This window comes from Dermacentor silvarum, chromosome 7 (genome assembly GCF_013339745.2).
Source record: "Dermacentor silvarum isolate Dsil-2018 chromosome 7, BIME_Dsil_1.4, whole genome shotgun sequence".
NCBI lineage: Eukaryota > Metazoa > Arthropoda > Arachnida > Ixodida > Ixodidae > Dermacentor > Dermacentor silvarum.
This window is the reverse complement of record NC_051160.1, coordinates 124,533,328-124,538,442: the sequence shown is the minus strand read 5'-3', so window position 1 is coordinate 124,538,442 and position 5,115 is coordinate 124,533,328. Positions and strand designations below refer to the sequence as shown.

Below are 5,115 nucleotides of genomic sequence, written 5' to 3'. Positions count from 1 at the left end.
GGGCTCCGAATAATGAATACCTTACCTACATTTTTTTCAAATACCAAAAGATGACAGGGATTAACATTTTGCTACGTCCTATATGACATTTCATTATTATGGCAATCTTATACGTTAGAGAATTCCGAACTTAGTGTTATTTTATTGACACCAAGGACTAGGTCAATAGCTATATTTTTTACCAGCCCCGAACGCCCTTCGCAGCAGTATAGGTAACAATGTTTCCTAAGTTCTTTTGTATGCCTTCCTTATTGGCATAACGTTTAGGCATTTTGCCTCGGGCATCTTTTCTGCTTAGAAAGCTATGAGATATTCCTTATCATAGTGAAGGGGATATAGTGGGAATGCCGAGGGTCGTCTTTCATTTCCTCTGAGAGATGAATTTACAATAGATTTCACAATGAGTTTATATAATTTGAAAATATCTTGACAAGCCCATTATTTGTATAGAGACTGAGGATTTATTGATATGCCCACTGAAAGGTACTTCCAATTTCCTATTCATCCTAAAAGAAATTGTACTGCAGACAACACAAATCTACCTCTTCACGGTCGCGAATAGCGTTTCAGTGTTTGCATTACCAAGCAGTCTTAGGCGAAGCATTCCACCTTGCCCTTACTCACCGCATTTGCAGCAAGCTGCAAAAGTTACAACCATACCGTAGCTTGAGCGGATCTGCCGTTTCGCTGCTATAATCGAACCCTACTGTGGAGATTGCCTGTTTATTGAAAACTTCAGTTTCTTATAAAGTAATTCGTAAGGATGAACTCAGTCATGCATGTGCCAGTGAGTGATTCTCTAATTGAAATATCATACTTTGCGCTTGCGCTACTGCCAGTACTTAAAGGGAAACTGAGACATCCACCCAAATGTAGCAATTGGCTACAATGGAAACCCAACCGGGTTCCTCGAAAGAAAGCCTCGCAGCTGAAGAAAAATTCGTCCTGGTCCGGGACTCGAACCCGGGACCACCGCCTTTCCGGGGCAGCCGCACTACCATCTGAGCTAACCAGACGGCTAGCAGATAGCAGGGCGAAGTCGAATTTGTCGACAACTTGAAGCAAAGGCAAGTATATGACGTAATAGTTCAGCGGAAATCCGCTAGGTGGAGATAAGTAATTAAAAGGAAACCGAGACATCCACCCAAATGTAGCAATTGGCTACAATGGAAACCCAGCCGGGTTCCTCGAAAGAAAGCCTCGCAGCTGAAGAAAAATTCGTCCTGGTCCGGGACTCGAACCCGGGACCACCGCCTTTCCGGGGCAGCCGCTCTACCATCTGAGCCAACCAGGCGGCTAGCAGATGGCAGGGCGAAGTCGAATTTGTCGACAACTCGAAGCAAAGGCAAGTGTATGACGTAATAGTTCAGAGGAAATCCGCTAGGTGGAGATAAGTAATTAAAGGGAAACTGAGACATCCACCCAAATGTAGCAATTGGCTACAATGGAAACCCAACCGGGTTCCTCGAAAGAAAGCCTCGCAGCTGAAGAAAAATTCGTCCTGGTCTGGGACTCGAACCTGGGACCACCGCCTTTCCGGGGCAGCCGCTCTACCATCTGAGCTAACCAGGCGGCTAGCAGATGGCAGGGCGAAGTCGAATTTGTCGACAACTCGAAGCAAAGGCAAGTGTATGACGTAATAGTTCAGCGGAAATCCGCTAGGTGGAGATAAGTAATTAAAGGGAAACTGAGACATCCACCCAAATGTAGCAATTGGCTACAATAGAAACCCAGCCGGGTTCCCCGAAAGAAAGCCTCGCAGCTGAAGAAAAATTCGTCCTGGTCCGGGACTCGAACCCGGGACCACCGCCTTTCCGGGGCAGCCGCTCTACCATCTGAGCTAACCAGGCGGCTAGCAGATGGCAGGGCGAAATCGAATTTGTCGACAACTCGAAGCAAAGGCAAGTGTATGACGTAATAGTTCAGCGGAAATCCGCTAGGTGGAGATAAGTAATTAAAGGGAAACTGAGACATCCACCCAAATGTAGCAATTGGCTACAATGGAAACCCAACCGGGTTCCTCGAAAGAAAGCCTCGCAGCTGAAGATGTTGTTTGGGTGGATGTCTCAGTTTCCCTTTAATTACTTATCTCCACCTAGCGGATTTCCGCTGAACTATTACGTCATATACTGCCAGTACTTTACCATTTCTTATGAAACTGCGGTGATATTGCGAGAAAAGAGTTTGACCAACATCGCCGGCCGCATTTTGGCGAGAAAAAAATGTTAAACAATACTAGGACAAACACATAATTTATTAGGGTTCATTAGATCGTAGGTTGCGCCAAATTCGCCGTGCAAGGCGAAGTGATTGTGCTCTGAGGTATACCTTCCATATCTCGGAGACGTACATCTGGAAGGTCACCAGTAAACCACTTCGCAGCTTTGGATTGTGTAGACAGGTATGTGATCTGGGAATTCCTTTTCACAATGCTCAGTTTATGATTTAACATCTGAAACGGGCAGAAAAAAAGCGCGATTTCAATAACACATGATGGCAAATTCATAAATAACTGCAGACTTTATTTCCATTGCTCCCAAAAATTTTCCGTGATTATCTGAAGTATACATTTTTTATAACTCGGCAGCCTCCCATCAGGCATATAATTAACAACAGATTTGCTTCGTTCAGGAAGTTTTACACGGAACAGAATAACGGTTCATGATTGTGACCTGGAACAATAGTAAGGGCAAAATTTTTATTGTCAGAGTGACTCTTATATGAAAGTTTCCAGATATTTATTACAACTACTTGGAATGTAGGTTTGCTTACGCATGCGAAATGTTCAAAATAATTTTGGGGGCACTGCAAATCAACGCCACTTCATCTGACGGGTCACGGTGATTAAAACTAGGTGTATAATTTCATTTTACCTTTTGTGCTCTGACCATTTAGTTAACATCCATGCCTTTTATATCTACTATATCTCTCACTCTCTCTATGCTTGAGGTGTAACAAGCAATGTGCGAACATTGCTTACTTCTGTAGTCAGAAGCACCATTCTAAACCCATTTCTCTTCTCTTTATATATGCCAATGCAGAAAAAGCGTTGGACCCGTTGGAAATAAAATATCAATAAAAGATGCTGTAGGCAGTAAATGTTGAGGATATTGGACTGCTCACTACAGCAGCTGCTTTAGGTATACCACAAGAAAAATGGTGCTTCGTAGACGATAGTTACCGCTGAAGTACCACGGGTTAGCAAGTATACATGTTGCAAATACTATGTTAACAAATGTGCCATGAGGCTGCCGTAACATATCTAAACAGCATGTCCAGTCTGCTGCAATTTTTACTATGTCGCGCAATCATCGACCAGACGCTATATCAGTGCCTTACAACGCGGATTACCTGCGAGACTGGCAGTAGTTCGCGCAGGTGCACAAAAAAAGCACTCTCCAGTGAGGGCGTCGTTACAGATAGTAACGTCACTAAAGTTCTTTGGTAAGGAATGCGTCGTCCTGAAGGAAGCAGCGTAGGACGCGAACTGAGTTTGCAGTCGATACACGCATGATATTGTTACGAGACTGCGCGCAATGGGACAAAGATGACGTTGACCATTTGGGTGAAGAAGACGACGATTGAAGAGATTGTCTTTCCGCCATCTTGGCAGTGCTACAGCTCGCTGTATATATTTTGTAAATATATCTTCAGTTATATCGCTTCCCGTGACATTTTGGTGGAAGTGCTGGGGTACTACTCAAGACGGAACTCCGCAGCGGACGTGTCCTGACAAGTTCCAGAATGTCAACAGGCGGGGATATTGCGTCAACCGCAACACCGGCACCCCAGCCAGTGATCTTGATCCAATCCCGCGACCCAGGATATTTTTGCGGCACCGACAACGTCGACGTTGATGACTGGATTAGGAATTACGAGCACGTCGCAACCAACAGTCGGTGGGACCAGACAGTGACACTGGCTAATGTTGGTTTCTACGTCAGTGGGACAGCGCGCGTCTGGTTTGAAACTCACGAAACGGAGCTGACCAGCTGGGATCTATGTAAGCAGAAGCTTCGTGACCTATTTGGCAAACCAATTGGCCGCCAGAGCGCCGCTTCGAAAGATCTCTCCTGCCACGCCCAATCTCCCACGGAGTCGTACGTGTCGTACATCCTTGACGTTATCGCCCTTTGCCGCCGAGTTGATGCCACCATGACCGAGGCGGACAAAGTAAGTCACGTCCTGAAAGGCATTGCTGATGATGCTTTCAACTTGCTGGTCTTTAAGGACTGCTCGACCGTTGAAGACATTATCAAGGAAGGCCGGCGTTTTGAGGCACTGAAGAGTCGCCGCATCACCAAACAATTCATGCGGCTTCCAAACACGGCCGCTACATCATCCTGCGCGGACGTTCAGCCACCCAATCAGCAACCGACCACCGATAGCCTTGTCCGCATCGTGCGTCGTGAAATTGAGGCGGCGTCACCACCTTCCTATTTCGTACGCCCTTCTTACGATTCCCGACCGACAGTGTCTTTAATTCAAGCCATCGTGAGGGAAGAGCTGGCTAACGCAGGACTCCAGCCTGTTGCATCCCTGCCTCACCCTCGGGTCAGTTCTATTCTTCCGCCTTACAGAAATACAGCAACGTTGCGCCGCTATCGTGATCCGGCCCAGTGGAGAACCAAGGATGATAAGCCCATATGTTTTCATTGCCCTGGCGTTGGACATATTTCCCGTCACTGCCGGTATCGCCAACCTTTCTCCCCTCGCTAATTTTTTGACATTCGCCACGACGACAATCGGACCCTGCAGTTTCCCTGCTCGTAACAACTCACCGCTCCGAAACGCTCCTGTACCAACCCGCAGCTCCAGCTGTTCACCTTCTCCGCACGATCGTCGTTCCCGGTCCCTTCTGCCCCGCCGCTATTCATCGCCGCACCCCTCTGGCCGCTCTTCATAGGAAAACGGAGCAATGCAGCTCTCGGAGGTGACGCTGCAGTGGACCCACGACCTGCAAAGCCTCATTTAACCTTGCCCACGCACGAGAACCAACTTGCCGTAGTAGTGGACGGCCTACCCGCTACTGCCCTTATCGACACCGGTGCACATATTTGTATCATGAGCGCTGATCTCCGTGAACGCTTACACAAAGTGCTAACACCTCCAGAG

The 5,115-nt window shown here is 47.1% G+C and overlaps 1 non-coding gene across 1 annotated transcript; it reads right to left on the bottom strand.

Annotated features, from left to right (window-relative positions):
• Positions 1 to 1,219: 1,219 nt before the first annotated feature.
• Trnas-gga (transfer RNA serine (anticodon GGA)) lies at positions 1,220 to 1,294 on the bottom strand. Its single transcript has one exon. It is a non-coding gene; the product is annotated as a tRNA-Ser (tRNA).
• Positions 1,295 to 5,115: the final 3,821 nt, after the last annotated feature.